Source organism: Patagioenas fasciata, chromosome 1 (genome assembly GCF_037038585.1).
Source record: "Patagioenas fasciata isolate bPatFas1 chromosome 1, bPatFas1.hap1, whole genome shotgun sequence".
In the NCBI taxonomy this organism is placed as follows: Eukaryota; Metazoa; Chordata; class Aves; order Columbiformes; family Columbidae; genus Patagioenas; species Patagioenas fasciata.
Genome location: NC_092520.1, coordinates 158,330,514 through 158,350,657, shown reverse-complemented (window position 1 = coordinate 158,350,657; position 20,144 = coordinate 158,330,514).

The following is a 20,144-nucleotide window of genomic DNA, read 5'->3' as shown; positions in this document are numbered from 1 at the left end:
CCACTGGCACTTCTTGCCGCCTTCTGGGATTGCCCCATACCTTTTAAATTGCTATGGTTGTGTCTCCCTCTCCTGCTGGTTCTGCTCTGCGCCTTCCTTATCGGGCTCTCATAATTGTATTGGCAGGCCCTGCCTTATTTGTCCAATGAACTGACAATTCTTGAGCTGATATCCCATCATATGACCTCTTCATGGACCGGAGACCAAAATTACTGTGTAACCAGGGTGCAATAAACCACACCTGATAAGATGAAAGGCTTTCGGCATTTTCTGAGTTTGAGATACTGGAAAAGTGCTGGGGGCGGTGGAGGAAAGAACAATGAAAAAGGTAAGAAATAGTGCAGCCAGTCGTGATGAAGAATATTTAATTCCCTGATTTTATTAATCAAGCTTCTCCGCAGGTGACAGGGTAGACAAGTGAGTGTCTTTCACACTGATGAAATGCATGGGGTAGAGAGTGGGAAGCACTTTTCTTTGTTCTCTTTGCATCCCTCGGCCCAGTGGTTCAATGGAGCCCTTTGTGTAAGGGAGAATCTCATGCCTCCCTGGTTGTGTGATGAGGCGGCAGCTGTTGTGTGGGTGGAGAAGGTCTTGTAGACCTCTCCATGAGCAGAGGACAGCTTGCCATTTCAATCGATACATGCAGTGGGATGCCGCTCTGGCCAACCCGCCCTCTCCTGCTTTGCTGCCAGTGTCTGTAATTCTGTCTGCACACTGAGAGGGATGTCCTCTCCTTTTCTTAGGTAGAAGGAGAGAGCTGGTATTTCACAGATTGAGAAGTGTGTCATCTGTATGTGAAGGGAAGGGAAAGAAAGTTGTTCTGAATCTACACCCTTAGTGAAATCTGCCTATTTAATAACAACACTCCTCTTTTTGCTTACAATTTTTTGATTCAAAAACCAATTTTGAATTTCATGGAAGATGATGAAAAAGCAAAAGGACAAACCTGGTGCATTCTCTTACAAACACCTTATTTTCCCTACTCAGTTTGCCTAAGGTACTAAAAAGGGGCCACTTTTCTTGCTTTTACTGGCTTTTTTTTTTTTTTTACTTGCTCGCTTCTCAGATGTCATGAGTTGAATGTGCTTGATCCAGCATATATGACAATGTCTGGACTCTATATTTACTGTGCTACCTTTTATGTGGAAACTTTAAGGCACAGGGTAGCCAGCTCTAGGGACTGGGAGCCTCTGTATTTTAAGCCTCCTCTGCTGTCCATTTTTCCAAAGGCTCTGTATAAGTGCAGGAGTGAAGTCCATGGATTTATCTGCTTCAGTTTTCAAGTGAAGCCCAAGAGAGAACACATTTTTCCTTTGCTGTGGAAAGCTTTAGCCCCTTTGTGTTCGAGCAGCTAATTTCTTGCTGTGGAGGAAGGAGATGGATTTCATGGGAAAGTCTGATGGATCCCAACACTCCTTATGAGAGGACTCATATCTTTTGTGGGCAGTGGCTGGGTAAGTCAGCCTAGAGACTCTCAGGGGAAAAAATACACCTCTCATCCCTCCTCTGCTCCAGCTCCATTTTTGCTGAGTTACGCACTGTTCTGAAAGGAAGAAATGTAGACTCCCGGCAGTTATGTCTCTATGAACGTTCACACGAGCTCCCAAAGAAAGCTATGTGCCTCCACATTATGAATTTTCTGAAGAGAGCTGAGGCAGGCACACTCTAAGTTGTCATCTTGGTGAAAAACCTTTATTCAGCGACCACACTGACAACACGTACCAAGCGAAACCAGAGCATCTCTGCCTTCAGAGAGTATGTGCTGCCTGTCTTTGCTGCCACCAACTTTGCTCTGGGTAGACACCTGCTGAGACGATGCTGTAGTCCCATGTCACAAAATCAAACAGTGCATGTTTGTATAACTATTCTGTCTTTGTGACTTTAAACCTTCCTGCTGCTCGCAGGGACAAGTTGATTTTCTGTGTGTGTTTAAATGAGATGTGCGCATGCAAATTTACAACTTGAGAGCTTCCTTGAGAAGGCTTTATTTTTGTTCTGTCTTGTTGTATTGTACTTTTTATTAAAACTGAAGGCAATGCCAACTGAGAAATATATTTTTGTTCTTCTACACAGAAAAACACAACAAGCACTAAAATAGGAAATAGGATGAATAAGTGACAACTCTTGAAAGGGAATTAGAAAGCAGTAGTGTAATGATGCATAAATCTCATGTTTTGTGTACAAAAGTTTCTTCAGAAAAAATCTAGATTTGATATTACAATGTTTAAGTAATATCAAAAGACTTGAACATTTTAGTAATTTTTTAAATACAATATAATACATAATACACTATTTCACTAACTAAAAAAATTAAATACTTTCCTTAGAATGACTGCTAGTTTGGAATTTCTTTGCTTTGTATTATGTTACAATAAAGATGAGTGACAAAAAAAATAAAAGCATAGAAGCTTGAAACGCAAATAAACATTTTGCAAATTAAAGTAGTTCAGTTGACCCCCTTTTTCAAATGATTGACTTGCTGAAATGTAACAAATTATTTATGTTCAAAACAAGAAATGCTTTACTTCTAAATTACCACAGAATGAAGAAGTTATTTTTCTGTCAGGTTCTAAAATGATGGCTTTTGTAGGGTAGTTTGGGGATATTTTTACATTTCTGCTTGACCTGGAAATGCAGATGACTCTCATTTGTTACAATTATTGTCCTACCTGTCTATTTAGTCTATGAATTCCCCGAGGCAGGAAACACATCTTCCCTTGGGGTTGCTGAGCTCTGAAGGCAACTCTTTACACCAGAAGGCAGCTGTCTAGAACACAATCATGCCATGTTGATTTTCTCAACTCGATCTGCCTGTGCCAGGCAACATTAGTGGTCCACAAAGCCTGTGAGGTTTTTAAAATACAGTGTGCTTTCAGAAAGTAAAAAACCCTGGACTTGAAATCAACCTGGGATCAATACTTGGGAGTTTTTTGTCCTATATTGCCTGTCTTGAGGAGGAAGAAGAATTGTATTTATGCTGTCAGTTGGGAAGCACGACTGTTCCTGCCCCACTGGTCTCTTCCTCCAAATAAAGACGATAAGGGGATGATATTCCACCCAATGTCTCTGAAACATCTCCTTTAAGCTCCCACTTTCATATGAGACTCAGTGTCAGAGCTCTCCAGTGTTTATGCACAGGCTGGATGCTGCAGCTCTCAACGCCTCATCTCCAAGGGCTTGTGCTTTGCCAGATATTCTGAGCAAGTCTATGTGCTCAGGCACTCAGAGGCACCAGTACGTAGGTGCACCAGCTGCTGCCAGTGATGATGCAGCTGCAAATTGCCCACATCACCCCTGGAGCTTCATGTCCTTGTACATAGTCTTCTTTCCCTTCCGCCTTACTGGACTGTGACATTGTCCCCAGTGACAGCTGAGCTGCTCTGATCTTCTGAAAGTTCAACAGCTGGCAATGATCTAACAGGAAGTCCATGCAGCCTGCCTTCTGGAGTCCTTTTAACCTCAGATTTATTAGCCCTGTTTTCTCTGCAGATTTCTCAAGAACCTCATAAATTAGAAATATTAATAAAAGGGACACTGTAGGTTTAAACTGATAACATTTATTATGGGGTTTTTATGGCACAATTATTATCAATTGACATTTAAAATGGCATCATAATCCATCAAGGTGAAATGGATTCAGAAATATATTTCTCCCAGGCCAAAAATAATAACAGCAGCAACAGCAGGACTGCAAGAGAGAAAGCACACAAACAGGTCACTGATTAGATACTTTGGAGGTGGTTTTTAGCAACTTCTCCGTCTGTTTAATCCATTCTTGTATTTCATAATGCTTCTTTTCCCCTGGCAGGCCCCTAAAGCCCTTTGTAGAGATTTTTCTATTAAAAATCTTTAGTTAATCCATGATGAGGAGCCATGGGAAGCTTCAAACAGAGCAGAAGCTGTTATAGGTGGGAAGGGCTTGAGAGATGAAAGGTTGCCCTTTTCATAGCAATTCAGGCATCTGAGCAGCAATTGCCATGGATAACTGTCCAGCATGGCTATAAACTGGCTTTGATCCATCTGCTGTTTGTCTGATGGAAAGCTAAAAATAAAGAAGGAATGTGCTTAATGTAGCCCATCCTGCAAACACGGGGAAAACAATTCTCTCCCCACCTGCTGAAGAAGGCTACAGAGGCTACATGTACATAAGTAAAAACAATCATCTAGGGGAAAAAAAAATAAAGAGTTCCAGGAATCAATAACAGAGTAAAACAGAAAGTCCGTGACCCCTAGCTCATTATTTCAAACTGGTCATAGTTTGGTAGTGAATAAATGTCCATAGTGATGCATGAAAATGAACTTCCTGTATCCCAGAATGGTTCTTCATCACCCAGATGTGGAGAAGGCATGAAATCCTCCCATGAATAACTAGCACACCAGCTGGACTGCTGGTGTTTTGTAGTGGTATCTGCAATTAAAGAATTAGCTCTTTACTGCATTTTCCATTATGGAGACGCCCAGCAGAAGATAATCTTTTAAGCAGTATTGTGGTAAGCAGTCTCATTTGCCAGCTGGGAGGAGATTGGCAATATGAAATGGGTAATTCAAGGTGTTCCCAACCTCCCTCAGGAAGCACTTGTCTCTCCACATTTTCAAGAGGGAAAGGCTCAAGAGGTAGTTTAGATTCATTATCATAGCTAGCTGCCTAGAGTATGGTAAGCTCCCCTCACTTCAAATCAACCATGCAATGCAGAGATTGGGAATGTGAGACCGACCTTTTTTGTCCTGTGTTCTTAATCACGTGTGCACTGGACTGTTTTGTTTTGGTAGACAGCTTTTTTTCAATATGCTCATGTGAAATACAGTGCACATGAAGAAAGTGAGCCTTGCAGTAGAGAGAAGCCAGTGAGGTTGAGCTGATCATCAACGCCTTGGGTGTATGGGAAAAGTTTATGCTATACTAATGGGATGGAGGTGCCAGGTATTGTCTCACTCCTGAGAAGACTGGTCTAACATCATTCACCTCCTGGATACAGCTTCATGGGAAGTAGCCTTCCCATGCTGGGAGTATTTTGAGATTTCAAAAGATGCTCTTACACTAAATCAGAACAAAAAGTCAAACTCTCAAGGACTCAAAAAACAACAACAACAAAAATTCAGTTCATTAGCCCCAGCTCAATAAAAACTCTACATTTTGATGACAGTAAAATGTGTTGTCTTGCTCTGGAATTTCCAATTATCTTTTTAATCATAATTAATTTCTTTTCAGATAAAGAAGTAATCTCAAACATAGAAAAACAACCTTTAAAAACTGTTGGAACAACATGTTTCAAGAATTCAGAAATGTTTTCAGAATTTATTTATTTGGAATAAAAAGTGAATCCAAACAACATGAGCCTGGTGATGTAGCACATTGTGTGTGCAGAGCAAATGCATGTGTTTGCTGCTGACCCAGTTTCCCAGTCTCCTGGATGCAACTGGAAAATCAGTAGTTTTCCAAAAAACATGCAGGAAAAGTGATGTTATGTATGCTTTTTCCTAAGTCTGCTGTCTATCCTGATTAACAGGAAGCATAGTTAACTACCTAGTCATATTATTCAACCCACTCTTTTCAAAGGCTTTTTCTCAACTTCCATAGCTATTTTTCTCAAATCCAGCAGCCCAGCCTGTGAATTATCCTGTAAAACAGTTACTGCATAAGTAATTTCTGTGGGAATAAAGAAATTCTATAGTGCATGCATAACAAGGCTTTCATCTGTCTGGGATGGTCCAAGATTTCAGTGTGTACAAATTTTCCAACCTTACCTTTCTGTAAATCTGCTTTGATTTCCACAAGAAAAAAGCATAACTGTGTCATAAAGTTCCCAGCTGGCTCTGACACCCTGCATAGATTTCAACCGGTCAACACCTTTCACACGATAGTCTTTGCAAACAGTATTATGAAACAGCGCCTTAGTTACCAGTAATTAATTCAACATTAGGGCTGACAGAGCCAGTATTAGGTGATCACTGTTTCAACCATTTCTGCTTCTCAAAGCCAAGGATGAGAGGGCAATGTGTCCTGTGGGGCAGCACACTGGGGCTGCAACAGCCCAGGTGGGAAAGTGAAAATTGACTTACACCCTTGCCTTCCACTTTGAGTTATCCCCATGGTGAAAAGATGTCACAGAATGTGAAATGATAGTCTTACTCACCTGATTTCCACGCAGATTCCCCTGCAGTTACTTGACACAGAAGACCCTATGGTTTACAAGCCCAGAGCAATCTTCATTTTTTTTTGCATATCCAGGCTTCTGCAGCTTTGCAGGGTGGGAAAGAATTACAGAAATAGACTAGACTAGACTAGACTAGAAAAGAATAATTTCAGTTGGAAGGGACCTATAACAATCATTTAGTCCAACAGCCTGACCACTTCAAGGCTGACCAAAAGTTAAAGCATTGTCCAAATGCCTCTTAAACACTAACAGGCTTTGGACATTGACCACCTCTGCAGGAAGCCTGTTCCAGTGTTAAACCACCCTCTCAGTAAAGAAATGTTCACTAATGTGCAGTCTAAACCTCTCCGGCTCAGCCTTGAACCACTCCCATGCATCCTATCACTGGATACCAGGGAGAAGATCATCACCTCCCTCTCCACTTCCGCTCCTCAGGAAGCTGGGCATACAAAATCTATAAAGAAAGCCAATAAATTCAAACCAGTTAAAGGATGGTCACTAAAGCCCTTTTCTTCAGGTGACTTATTCTAGAAAGCACAGGAGAAGCTGATGGCTGTCCTGTCTTTAAAATTCAGACTTCCCGGTACCTAGACATGCAATTTTAAAGAAATTAATAATAGGAAAACTGAAAATCGTTTATGCTTTTTTTCTGCCAAACACCCCAAGCCCTACTTATCCTACAAAGTGTAGGGAGTGGACTGGTTCCGATCCAGGCCCTGCTGGGCCAAACAACCTCTTGCCTGACAAGACCTTAAGTACGATTTCAGGATGAGCTGGCAGCTGGGGTGGTTTGTATTATTGAATTTCTCTGTAGCTCCTGAACAGGAATGGCAGGAGGGTGTGAAAATGTGTCCTCAGAGCCATACAAAAGAAGTCCCAAGAGGAGAATAAACTCTTTGTTGACAGAGAATTGGGTACGAGCAAGACACATCAGCAGAGCAGACTAGGAGATATTATCCTTGCAACCTGTCCTGTCAACACATCATCTTTGTCAGTGCTAAAATTCAGGTCAAACTCCGTGAAGAGAGAGTAAAAGAGATCGCACAGTAGTGATTCATTAGCTATGCTTAGAAAACCTGGGGAAAATGTCAGTTCCAAATTTAGACAATACATCAAAAATTCAACCTCTGCCAGGGACAGTCATGTCACGCTGGCCAGATGGCAGAATGGCAAAACAAGCAAACTGTCCACTGAGGGCCTGCAAAACCTTGGGAGAGCACAAGATATTTGTGTACAGACTAGAGAAGAAAAAATATCACCTGCAGGCACACAAAGGAGATGTTCATCCACTTGCTGAGGAGATATGAGCCCCTCTCTCTTGGCAGTGCCCTCCCCTCCTGAGCCAGCCCTCTCCCAGGGCCCTTACCTCCACTTCGGTAACATTGCAACTTTCCCCGTCCACTCCCTGGGGATCCTGAGAAAATGATGAAGTACACAATATTCCTAGGCTTTCAGCATTTTGTTTTGTTTAATGGGCTCCAGTGGGAGCTCCTATTAATCCACTCTAGAGAGAAGAGCTTTTTTGTTGTTGTTGCTGCTGGTGTTGTTTGCCCTCTTCTGCCTGAGGCAGGTCATGAATTATGTGCCTGATGTTCTTCCTCACTCCTGGACTTCCCTGTGATGTCCCGTGGGGGCCCATTAAGAGCTTCCTTGTTGCATCCCTCCAGAAAAAGGCCAAATGCTGAAGAAAGAGACTCTTGTGGCTCAGAGAATTACAGGATCTTTGGAAGGGAGCAGCAAGTCACTGTTAGGGTTTGGATGAGGGCAGGGACATCTCAAAAGCCATATGGGCGTGTGGGGGTCTACTGGGGGTCGAGTTGCATACTAGGATAAATTGTTTGATTACAGGGCAAAATTATAGTTTGCGTGTTTTTCCTTCTTAAGTTACCCTCTGAGTTGTAGCATTTCCACTCATGGAGTGGCACAAGAACTTCAGGGAAATGGACATTTCTGACTTGCAGCTGGCTGCAGGTCCCCGTGGTCTGGTCCACAAACTACACGTTTGAGCCAAAGGTTCGCTCCAGCTGCTAAAGTTTCCTATGCCTTTGGGTCAGAAAAGGCCTAGTTTATTTCCCCTAGATGACACCTAACATATCTGTTTTCATGCATTTCAAATAAATTTCCTGCAAGAAGCCATACCGTGTTTTTATAACCACAGACTTTTTAAACATATTTCTGTATTTTCTGATGTGCCACTGACACAGGCTGTAAGAACTCTTTGGACTATATAGTAATTTTTTTTTTCCCCTTGCAGTTTGTAGTTGGAAAGCAACTTTTCCGTAGTTGTGTGCCAACCTGGCTGCTCTTCAAGTGCACTGTCTGCTTTTTATCCATAAAATCACGTACCAGAAAGTCCATCTACGGAACATCATTAGCTGAGGCTGCAGAGTCAAGTACTGGAAAGCTAAGGCAATGCCAGGCTTCACATTGCTTCTGCTCATACATTAAGAGACAGATGCATTAGGACATACTAAAAGCTTTTCTAGATGGTCAGGCTTCTGAAAAAGGTGTGAGGATCTGTCTCACAGCCAGGATGGATGAATTACCTGAAAAGCAACTCATTTGCATGAACTCTCCCTCAACCATGGCCCCCATCCCCCTTCCCTCTGATGATTTTGGTCCATTGTCTGTGTCCTCCACAACTTCCAGTAGGTACTAAAACCATGGTGGCTGTGGCACATGCCATGGCATTCTGCTGCAAACAGGGGGAGAGGAGGAGAAGGAGGCAGAGGAGCATTGCCTGGCTCAGACAACCTCTGAGAGGGATGAAAGGGTATTTTTCAGCCCAGAATGCAAGAGAAGGGTTTTGAGGCTAATACTTGTATCCAGGATCTTCTAGGTAGATCGCTTCTCTCTGTGGTTTGTTCCTGACTCTTTCAGCCTTTTTTGGTGATGAGTTGTCAGTCACTGCTGGCCAGGCACTGAAAAAGGGATACAAAATAGTGCTGTTTTCTGATCCAGTAAATTTTGATGAAATTTGTGAAAATGGTATTTTTAAAAAAGAAAAATATTTTCTGTATTATTTATTTATTTAAGGAAAAAAAGTCCCTGTTTTTTCACTTTAGCTTTAGGTACAGCCCTTCCCTCTGCTGGATGCTGGCAGCAGATTCAAGCAGATGTTGCTCTACCTGTGACATGGCAGGTCACCATTTCCAGCTTTCCTTCATGGCCAGGAGGGCTAAAAGCATTTTTCAATAATGAAAACAGAGTTGTTGTTGTTCTCAAAGCAGAGCTAGAGCCCCAGACATGTGCCTGTGCATTAATCTGTCCTGGGCATCATGTACCTTTGTTCCTCTGGCTCTGCAAAAGCAGGTACAGCCTTGTATATGTGCTTTATCCACAGGGACTCCCTGCAGACACCATATACTAATTGCCATCCTTATGCTGTTGACATAACTGGGTGAATACACAAGAAAGTCACTGTCAGCTTTGGTGGTTTTTTTTCGTAAATACTTTTCTAAATTTCATTTATGTGTTAGTACACTAATGGTAGAGATGAAATGAGGTTAAGCATCAGTTTATAATTACCCATCACTTCCTATTTTAAATAACAAGTACGTTTTACTCTTTTGAGGAGCTATGAAGGATATGGGGTGGTAACTCACAGTGTTTTTACATCTCCAAATCTGTCACCTTTAAATCAGTGCTCAGCTAACAATACATGTAATATGTCACTTGACTAACAATAGTGGTACAGAAAGTATGTCTAGATCCCATTTCATATTCTAGTATTGGTTATTTAGAACTTGTACTAAATAAACAAAACTCTACTGCCAAGGAATCTGAATGCCACATTCAAGCATCCTCCTGCTTATATTACAGCTGAAGATTTATAATTTCACTTAAACATTTAAAAGAAGTTAAAACGTGTTTTTGGGGCCCAACTTGATTCCCATCAAATCAAATAAAAAGTTCATTTGAGTGAAATGGTGGCCAGATCAAGCTTGCAACATGTTTATGCTTTTTCATTAACACACAAGTGTTAGAACTACTAAATGCATCTGAAATATAATTTTTCTGAGACTGTATTTTAAATTCAACAGTTCTGAAGATGCACATTTTGGACTCGGAGCTTATAGTTTATAATAGAAATATCACATTCCAATAAAAATCTACCTCAGGCATAACAAGCTAAATGACTAAATATTCAGGTGCCTCTACCTTAATACATCACAGCTGCACAGCAGTAAAAAAATTGCCCAGGCACACGTAAACACACAGTCATATGTAGCTAAGGACTGTTTTCTTCCAATAATGCAAGGTAATAGTGATACAGATGGTATAACACAATTCACAAAAAGCAGTAAGACAGTTGGCATTGAAAACATTTGAAATAGTGTAGAGAACATACAGGGAGGATGCAATAGAGAAAAGGGTGCAGTGAGAGACTATGTCAGTGCTCACACATTCAAGCCAATGTCCAGCAGACACAATGTCCCACTTGGGACCATAAGCACCATGCCGATGTCCTCTTCGGATGTGGAAATAGCATAGGTGTTCATATGGAGCATCCACGGTGACTCTGCACAGTTACTATGCAGTCGGGATAATGGTGATACAGAGAACCAAGGAGCGCTGCAGCATGATCTTATTTCCTGATTTACCCTCAAAAAGACAGCTCCTGCCTTTTGCAAAAATCTTTCCATTAAGAACTTTTCACCATGTGTAACTGAACTACTAAAATCCCGGATACTCCATCCCAAAGAGAGTGCAAGGGTCTTTAGCAGACCCTGCCAGACTCCACCTTTTTATAGCAGATTAATCCAGCTTGTGTATCCCTTCTATTTGCAGCTGGAGCAGGGACAAAGATGGGGAAACATCTTAAACCTCATGTACAACCTGGTTGCTTAACCTGACTCATGCCTGCCCAGTTTGCAGTTGCTCTTTAATCCTAATGGTCAGCTTCTCCTCCCGTTTATCTCCACAGTGAATTGCTGAAAAATCTTCCTATTGACCTTTTAAATGACTGAATACATAGAGAGTGTCTTAAATACAGAGAGAGAGAGGGAGAGAGTGCATAGGCTTGTGTCTGTGGTGGGGAAGCTGTGATGAGTGCAGCTTGGGAGTATTTTTATTTGCTTCCTATGAGAGAAAGAGAATGACAACAAGCATTTTCTTAGCCACCTTCTGCATGACAGAACATGATCAACAAATGATCTGTGTGCTTTTCATGATCTGCACAGTCAAGATTCTTGCCTAGGGTGCTGGTTGAGTATCCCTGGACCACAGCTCAAGTACTGGACTTCAAATGCACTAGAGACCTTTACATGTGGAGGAGATAAGGTTAATGCACTATGTTGTCAAGCACTGGAACAGGCTGCCCAGGGAAGTGATTGAGTCACCATCTCTGGAGATGTTTAAAAGACACGTAGATGAGGTTCTTAGGGACATAGTTTAGTACCAGAGTTAGGTTATGGTTGGACTCAATGATCTTTAAGGTCTTTTCCAATCAAAATGAATCTATGATTCTGTGATTCTATGAATCTGCATTGCTCATATAGGCTTAGTTCATGGTTGAGAGAAGCACTAGGGTTTGGCTCACACTAATACAGTGCAGTGGAAGTGTTTGGAGGAACACAGACAAAAGGAGTGAAGCCATTTGCAATTTGTGCAATGTACCTGATTCACATGTTCGCTGGCTTAGAATATTGATCAGAGGAGGTTTTGTTTTTTGGCTTACAATTACAAATATTGCAAAGCTTTCTGACTGAAGATGATTTAATGCTTCATTTGGCACCTGAAGTTTCACCCAGACTGAATACTAAGTCAGAGGAAAACAGAATGGTTCTGTGTCTTCACAGGCCCTCCTTCACATCATGGCTGCATTCAGTCTTGCAGTGAGTCCTCTCCATGCAGATTCCAAGCATGTAACCTTCAGATCAGTGGTATGCAGTCATAAATAAAGATTGGGCTTGAAAACATGTTCCAAACTGATGCCATTTTCTACTAATGTGGGGATTGTAGTCATATTATTCACTGAGCTTGCCATCTGTGTTCATTTAATTCTCAAAAATGTAGCTTCCACTTGGACTTTTCAAGGCACTAGACTGTGTTGACAGCTCACCTCTCTTTTAGCACCTAAGAACCCCCTTGTTCTAGGTGCTGGAAAAGTGCAGAAAAAGCAGATGTTTCTGTGTGCAAGACAAGAGGTGCCCAATTAATACAGTGATCTCATGAAAACAAAAATGCTACAAAAATCTTACGTCTTCATGCTGCCCTTGGTAGAAAGGGTTGTAGTGAGAAGAACTAAACCATGGCTGTTGTTTAAGCATTTGTATCTGAACTTCCTTCTAGGTGCAACACCATGCAATGCAGAGATGCACAGGCTAGTTTCAAACATGCTGGTTACTCCAGGTGGGATTGTGCTGAACTTTGCTGTGCTGAGATGTTGTTTCTAAGACCCATGGTACTATCTCAGTTAAGAGAGAGTCCCAAAAAGGCTATTTAGTCCTGTTCCATGGCATGAGCCTGATGAAGCAGTTATCTTTTACAGCACTGGCTTTTGCACTGACACACAGTGCTGTCCAGAATGATAGAGATGAACACTTCATTCTCAGTGCTCTCTCTCTGAGCAAGCAAAAAATTAACTAGAAAGCTACTTCTTTCTTAGCTTTTCTCAGTCTGCACTGCACAGCACAGACAGCTGGTCTGCCAGTAGCTAGTGGCATGCTAACAAAAACACTGAACTCTGAGTTACGGCATGTAAATTCCTGGGTGAGAAGTACTACCCCAGCAAGGTCCTGGGCTCCCTGTTCATTAGTTATTCCTCTTCAAGAGCTTCAGTTTAATTTTCTTATCCCATCTGCCTTTGAGCAAGATGTGAACAGAACAGAACAGAAAGAGGATTTTTTTTTTTTTCCCCCCTGTAAAAGCATTCATCTTCCACTGTTGCTGGGACCCACATAAATTCTAAAGTGCTGTGACAGTGCTATGGCTTGGGAAAGACTATGGCAGTGAGCGCAGCAGGGAATGACTGACACTGCTAGCAGGGAACAGGGACTGTAGCACTAACAAACTCCTCTCCGAAAGCTTCAGACTTCTGGAGTGCTGCCTGCTCTTCCGGTGGAACCTTGGAAATTATAATGTAGTACCTCTTAGCCACAGGCCTGGCAGTCTCCCTGCCTCCTTCCTGCCGAGTAATCTTGTTCCCTGCTCGCTCCGTGCGGCGGCGGTGCCCGTGCCGACCCGGCCGAGAGTCGCGCCGGGCAGCCATGCGGGCCGGCCGCCGCCAGAGGGAGCCGTGTGCACGGCCGGCCGGGGCGCTGCCGATGGGCTGCTCGACGCCACGCCGCGCCGGCCAAGGGCAGGGGGGCTCGGCAGGAACGGGGAGCTGCGCCCGTGCCAGGGGATGGATGAACTTCTTCGGGGAGCCGAAGAGGGAAGCAAACTATGGCTGTGTTCCTCGTCTCTCCCCGCAGAGCTGGGACTAGGAGGCCTGGTTCTGGGAATGAACAAAGGGAGTCTTAGTATGGGAAGAAGCTGTAGATGAGCATGGCTCTCCAGAAGGCAGAGGGGAAAGCCACGTGGCCTGGGTACCCCTGAGATAGAGCGCAGCCTGGAGACCTTAGAAGGTACAGGCAGTTTCACAGAAGAGGGAGGTTGTTCGTGCTGCTCCACAGGCCCAGCACGACTCTACATACTCTGTTTGGAAAAGAGGTCAATAGAGAATTGGCATAGCCAGCTGCTGACATCACATTATTTACAGCAGTCGAAGTTAAAATTGTTTGTGAAGGCTTTCAGAAGGTGCTGGAGAAACTGAGTGATTGGGTAATAAAATGGCAGATGAAATTCACTGTCAATAAATGCAAAGTAATGCACATGGAGGAAAACAACCTTAACTATATGTTCACAATGATGGACTCTAAATGAGCTATTACCACTTAGAAGACAGATTTGGGAATCATTACACATAATTCTTCAAAAACACCAGTTCAAAGCTGGCAGTGGTCAAAAAAACAAATGGAATGTTAGAAGAAGGAAATAGAGAACGTGATAAAATCATATTTTTTGTTACCGTGCAAACTTATGCTGTGCTCACAGCTTGAATGCTGTCTGCAGTTCCAGTCTTCTGATGGAATGAAAAAAAAAAGAAGAAGTATGAGGTAGATATGGAAAATATAGTACTAGAAACTTCATGAAGAAGATGACAAGGTTCACTGGAGGGAGGGTGCAATTTATTAGACAGCAGGTTTAAAAGAAGAACCATAAGAAGTCAAGATAGAACGGCACTGTGGAACTCGTTGCCACAGGAAATCTCGAGAGCTGAAATGTAATGAAACTAAAACAATAACATTTAAATAAAGCTGTTGGCACTGGGCCAAAGATCGTATTTTTTTGAGTGATGTAGACACAGCTACAAGCTCATGAAATAACAGTTTCTAGCTGCTGGAAAGGCATATGGGGATGGGGATAATCACTCTATCCTAGCTTTGCTTCTAACACTCTTTTTTTTTTAAATCTGTTGGGCTGCACAGACCTTTGCTTTCAACCAGCAAGGCCATACTCATATCGTTATGCTAAAAATAAAGAAATATTTTGATCCTAAGGAAAATCAGTGGCAGAATTCATTGATTTAAAGAACAGGGAAATCAGCTCTGCCTCTAGCTAGGTCATGTCTCACTGTGCGAGGTGTTGCATTGATTGAAGCAAGACTGCTGGCGCAGCATGAGCAGCTTATAACAGGTAGCTTTAAGCTTACTGGAAAGTAGCAGTGACTACATGTGGGATTCATTTCAGCTAACTTTAGCGGGTGTGGAGAACTAGCTGCTTATTCTTCAGGCAACTGAGGTACTTCTTACTGTCGCAGTGTTTCCACAGTACCAGGTTTGCCAGAGGAAACAAGGACAAAATACATATCGTGTTCCCAGAAAAAAAAAAAGAAAAAAAAAAAGGCAACTAAAACATCAGTGGCATAAGCCACCTTGCCTGCTTTTCAGCACCTGAAATAGGAAGTGAAGATGAGGGTTTTTGGACACCTTGAGGTTAAGACATGAGTTGAGAACTTAATTTCCCTGAGGAAAATAAGTGTGATACTGTTTGCCTTTGGAACATAGCAGAGTATCCATACTTTTCAGGTATCTCAGCAACAGAACGAATGAGCAAAATGCAGAAACTGTATTTGCATCAGAAGTGTAAATATTTCTGTTTGGTGCAGGATTATTGAATAGGCATTAAGCCATTAGTGAACTGCTGCAGAGCTCTAACTGCTTTGTCTAGTCAAGGTTTCATCCCTTTCTATCAGAGAAAGATCTCCCAGTCATGAAGCATCACTCCTCAGAACTGGTCCTGTCTACTGGTGCAAGCATGCTTTCGATTAATAGGCAAAACCAGAGCAGAATACTGCAGAAGGCAATACAAATGAATGAATAATTTAAGCTGTATATTTTAGGAAGGCAGGAAGAAGGGGACTAGGTTTGGAGCAATCTGTTCCGGGGATACAGATTATCTCTCTCCTTTTTTTTTTTTTTTTTTTTTCCCCTTTAATTGCTTCTGTAGCAGCTGATCCCCTTGCACTGAGTGTTTTTCTGTTTTCAAGAGAAAAGCTTAATGGATCAGAGACTTGACCAGCATTGAAAACCTAGCATGTTTGCTCCAGAAATAATTTTAAAAATGGAAGACACCATTTTAAAAGCCTGAAAATTTTGTGGGTTAGGATGCATTCTCTCTATTCTCTCCAGATGTCAAACCTTATAGATCTTATTTTGTAAATGGTCAATCACCAACATTTTTCTGTGGAAAAGAAATATGTATATGCACTCATGTATGTATTTATAAGCAGAGAGAAAAATAAAGGGCTAATCATCTTTTCAAAAGTGGCTCATTGGGCCTGCCAGTCAGCTGGTGTCTTTGGTATACACCATTAATTCATATTAATTATCATGTATTGCAGTGGTGCTTAGCAGCTGCCACTGAAACTGAAGCTCCCCTGTGCTGTATCTGCACAAACACTAGGGAAGAGTTCCAGCCTTGAAGCCATCAGTGCTTAACTAGACAAGAGAAGCCATGGCAAGAAAGATATGTCTCTCCTGTTTAATTGCTCTTCCTATCCTCATAATTTCTAAAGGAACATTTACCCAAAGCAGTGTTTGATTAGAGATCCCTGGCCAAGCTAGTGCCTTGAGATGTCCCAGGACAGGGATGTGCAGAGACCCTAGAACAAACCCCTGGTCCAGAAAAGCCTCGTGGATGGGGTTCTGTGCCTGTACCGAAGTCCCTCCTCTGACCCAGCTTGGTGAGGGAGAGCTGACAGCCTGGAGTGGCGTCCACCTCCCCAGCAAGTCTGGGAAGCATTGGCAGAAGAGGCATCACTCATCTTGCCTTCAACGACAAATGCACCTGAAGTGACTTAGCTGAGGTAACACAGAGAGGCAGCTCTAGAATAAATTGCAGACCTGCCTAAATCTTCCAAATGAAGAGCTCCTGATCCAGCAAACCATATCCACAAGTGTGATCACATCTAATTCCATGCTCTTTACTATACTGTGCATGGCACATCATCTCTGGGAAGAAATAATAGGTTTTCGCAGTGTGCGTCAGTTTTGGTTACACCTACTATTTCAATGTGTTTTCTGGGTAATGCCTTGCTTTTTATTTGTAAAGAAAACTAAATTAAAAAATAGTTGCCATCAGCTCTCAGTGCTATTTCAATATGATGGCAACATGTACATTAAAAATGCATAGGTAGATTAGCTATTTAACATTCAGTTGGAGTTCTGGCACAGTCTGAGGGCATGAACTGTGGCCAAGGATATATGGATTCTTAAAACTGTTTCCTGTGCTAAATCTCAGCATCAGCCTGTCCATAAGTAATGAGGAGAAGGATGATGTAAAATAATGGTATTGCTAAAATACTGTCACCTCTCCCTCCCCCACATTTTTTAAAGAAATATATTGCAAAAAATTCATAATGCACCTGGCCATATTTCTCATGTCTTTCTTCCTCATCCTGATGGAATCAGTGCTTTATATTACTCTTTAGATTCAAGAGATTATGGCAATCTTCTCTGTTTTTCCTTAGTTGAGCTGATTCTATGCAAAGGCTGTTTAAGATTCATGAGTGATTTTGCCTCTGCAAAGAACAGGAATGCAGCTGAGGAGAAAAAAAGGAAAGGTTTCCAACATTCTAGTCTGACTATAGGATACTGATGCAAAATATGCACACCATTAACTTGAAATAAAACACAAAAATGTCTTCTTTCAAGACTACCCCCACAAAAGGAGGTGTGCCTGGCTTACTGCATCCAAACCATTTCCATCCTCCCTCTTGTGCAGACTGATGTTGCAAAGGCATGCTCCTGCTTCACCGTGTCTCTGCAGAGCCATAAACTCCCAACAATTATCAAAGATTTTCCTCAGTCTAGGAACCTTGAGGTCTGTGGTTTCTGTGGCCAGACCCCATTGCTTCAGACAAGTGTTATTTTCTCACACCAGAAGGCTTGCAGATGGGGCAAATCACATTCTGTTGATCATTCGTCTTGAGAAACTGGAGAGGGACAAATTCCCTCTCTGCCCACAGACCAGCTGCATAAGCCATCGTGCCTGGGGCACGTTGCATGGGTGCTTGAGCAACCCGCCAGACCATGACAAAGGGTGAACTTGCGCTTAGATAATTCCTAGGCTCCACAGCTGCCTGTAGTTCCCACTTCACAGTGGATGTAGGGATCATTTTAACTTAGTAATTTTAGGCTAATTGTCATAGATCTCACAGGAAGATAAGCAGAACTACCCCGTTTCCCCCAAAATAAGACACAGTTTTATGTTAAATTTTGCTCCAAAAGATGCTAACTTTTTTACATGTATAGCTGCCTGGACACTATTTAAATCGGCTTTTTAAATGAACTGTAACTAGCGCTTATTTTTGGAGTAGGGCTTATATTTTGGACATCCTCAGAAATCCTGAAAAATCATGCTAGGGCTTATTTTCAGGGTAGGTCTTATTTTCGGGGAAACAGGATAATAACAGGTCCCCTGCTCCCGTTGTTTTTATCAGCTCTTCCACACCGGGATCTGTTTGTCAAACATATTTGCAAAACCCCCCCGTTTCCCTTCCTGGCTTTCCCAACCTGTTTCTGCAAGGTACTTGGAGCAGGAGAATGGTGTTGAACATGAGGAAGTCTGAAGAATTACCTTCAGGCTTATGTTTAGACACACGTGCTTCATTATTTTCTTGGATCAGGGCCTTAGCACCCTGCAGCCACCAAGTGAACAACCCTAATGTGAAGCCAATGCCAACTTTGAGTGGCTAAGAAACAGAACTGGCACACTGTATTGATTCTATCTTCTTCATTAAGAAAGATGATTCAAATATCATTATTTCTTGAAAAGCATCCAGCCTGTGAAAAGATTCAGGCACTGTTGATCAAGTTACCATGGATTTCTTTTGAGACACTGAAGCTATTAAGAGCAGAAGTGTTTTGTCTGAAATGCTCTACAGAAACCTACTGAAAGAAATAATCACTTATTAGTTGTTACCTTTCTTCTTTTGTACATGGGTAGAAGTTTACTATGTTCCTAATTACAGTGAATTAGATGAATTTGTCCCAGAAAATCAGGCTGTTCAGAGTGTGAACATTTTCTGGAAAGGAAAGAGCAAAAAAGACTTCAAACAATGAGTCCAGAAAAGCTTGTGGAGATGGGCAGCCATGAGTCATAAGGAGGGATACTTTGGGTGACCTTCATACCTCTGCTGTATGTTTTTTTATTCTTGCACCAAGGAAATCAGTAACATTGTACACAGACAGCTGAACATCTTCAGCTGAAGATTTAATTTATTTGAGCTTATAAAGAACCATATAATTTCATATTAGGGGTACAGAAGCCTTCGTGGCACTCTGGAACATACAGGATCTATTCACCACAAGAAGATGATTTCTGCCCTATAATCCCTCTCTAGAAATTTTTCAGGATGAAATCTGTAACACAACCGTGAACATGGATCTGAAAAAATGTATATGGCCTTTTGTTCTCATTTACAGGAAGGTATTTTTACAAATTTTGGTAGAGTTGAGTGAAACGTGACCACAATCTAAGAAAGTGGGAAAAGAGGAGCAGCCACTCCCCAGCCTGTGGCTAAGAATATGCATGGCATCCAGTACATGCTGTAAGCAGAGCTACAGCCCCATCACCCCTTCTCCATATAAATCTATCCCTGATGGAAGGAAAAAATTGTACAAAAATAATGTTTACTTTCACCTTAAGGTCCCACACCATTGTAGAGGTAGTGGAAATAAGAATCAGTGTCTCTATACATGAAGTGTTACTTGTTACCAGAAGGCTTTGCCCTGTCTTCCTCAGGGTTACAAAGAATAACTGTGCCTGGTACCACAATTGCAGAATCTCTCTCTGAAGCTGTCTGAGGTTTAAAATTGTTTAAATCTTCCTCCAGTGTATGAGAAAAGTTAACACAAATAACTCCTCTTTAATTTTTAATCCAGAGAACACTGAAACTGAGAGAAGCCTAGATTTTGCTCACCTCTCTCAATGCAGCTAGCTCTGGGGCAACATACAGTCACTTTTTAACAGCCTCTATCACAACCATATAATTGGCTGGGGCAGGACAGGAGGTGATCGAAAATGTAAGACAAGCTCCTTGGTGGATGCTCCCTCCTCCTGTGTGTGCTGGGGAAGAATCTATAAGTTCACTGCAGTTCCTTGGGAATCAAACAGCTGCAAAGGACAAGCTGTGAAGGAGAAAGGTGTGATGTTACTGTACCTCACAAAGGAGACTTTGAAATTCATGATTTAAGCTCTTATGTTAAGCTCTTATGACCTGTCCTCAGTGAGAGCAAGGTGACTTCAGTTAATCCTTTCTTGATTTCTCATGGACTACACTGCCTCCCACACCCCAGCTCTCCCACCTGATCTGCTGGTTTGGGATTCCCAACTTGTCTGCAGCTGAGCTTCACTTGAGGAGAAAGTTGCTTGGATGCTTCATGCACCACTAGGCAAAACTTCCCAAAGACCGGGGTGAGGAGATTGGGCTGTGTCTCG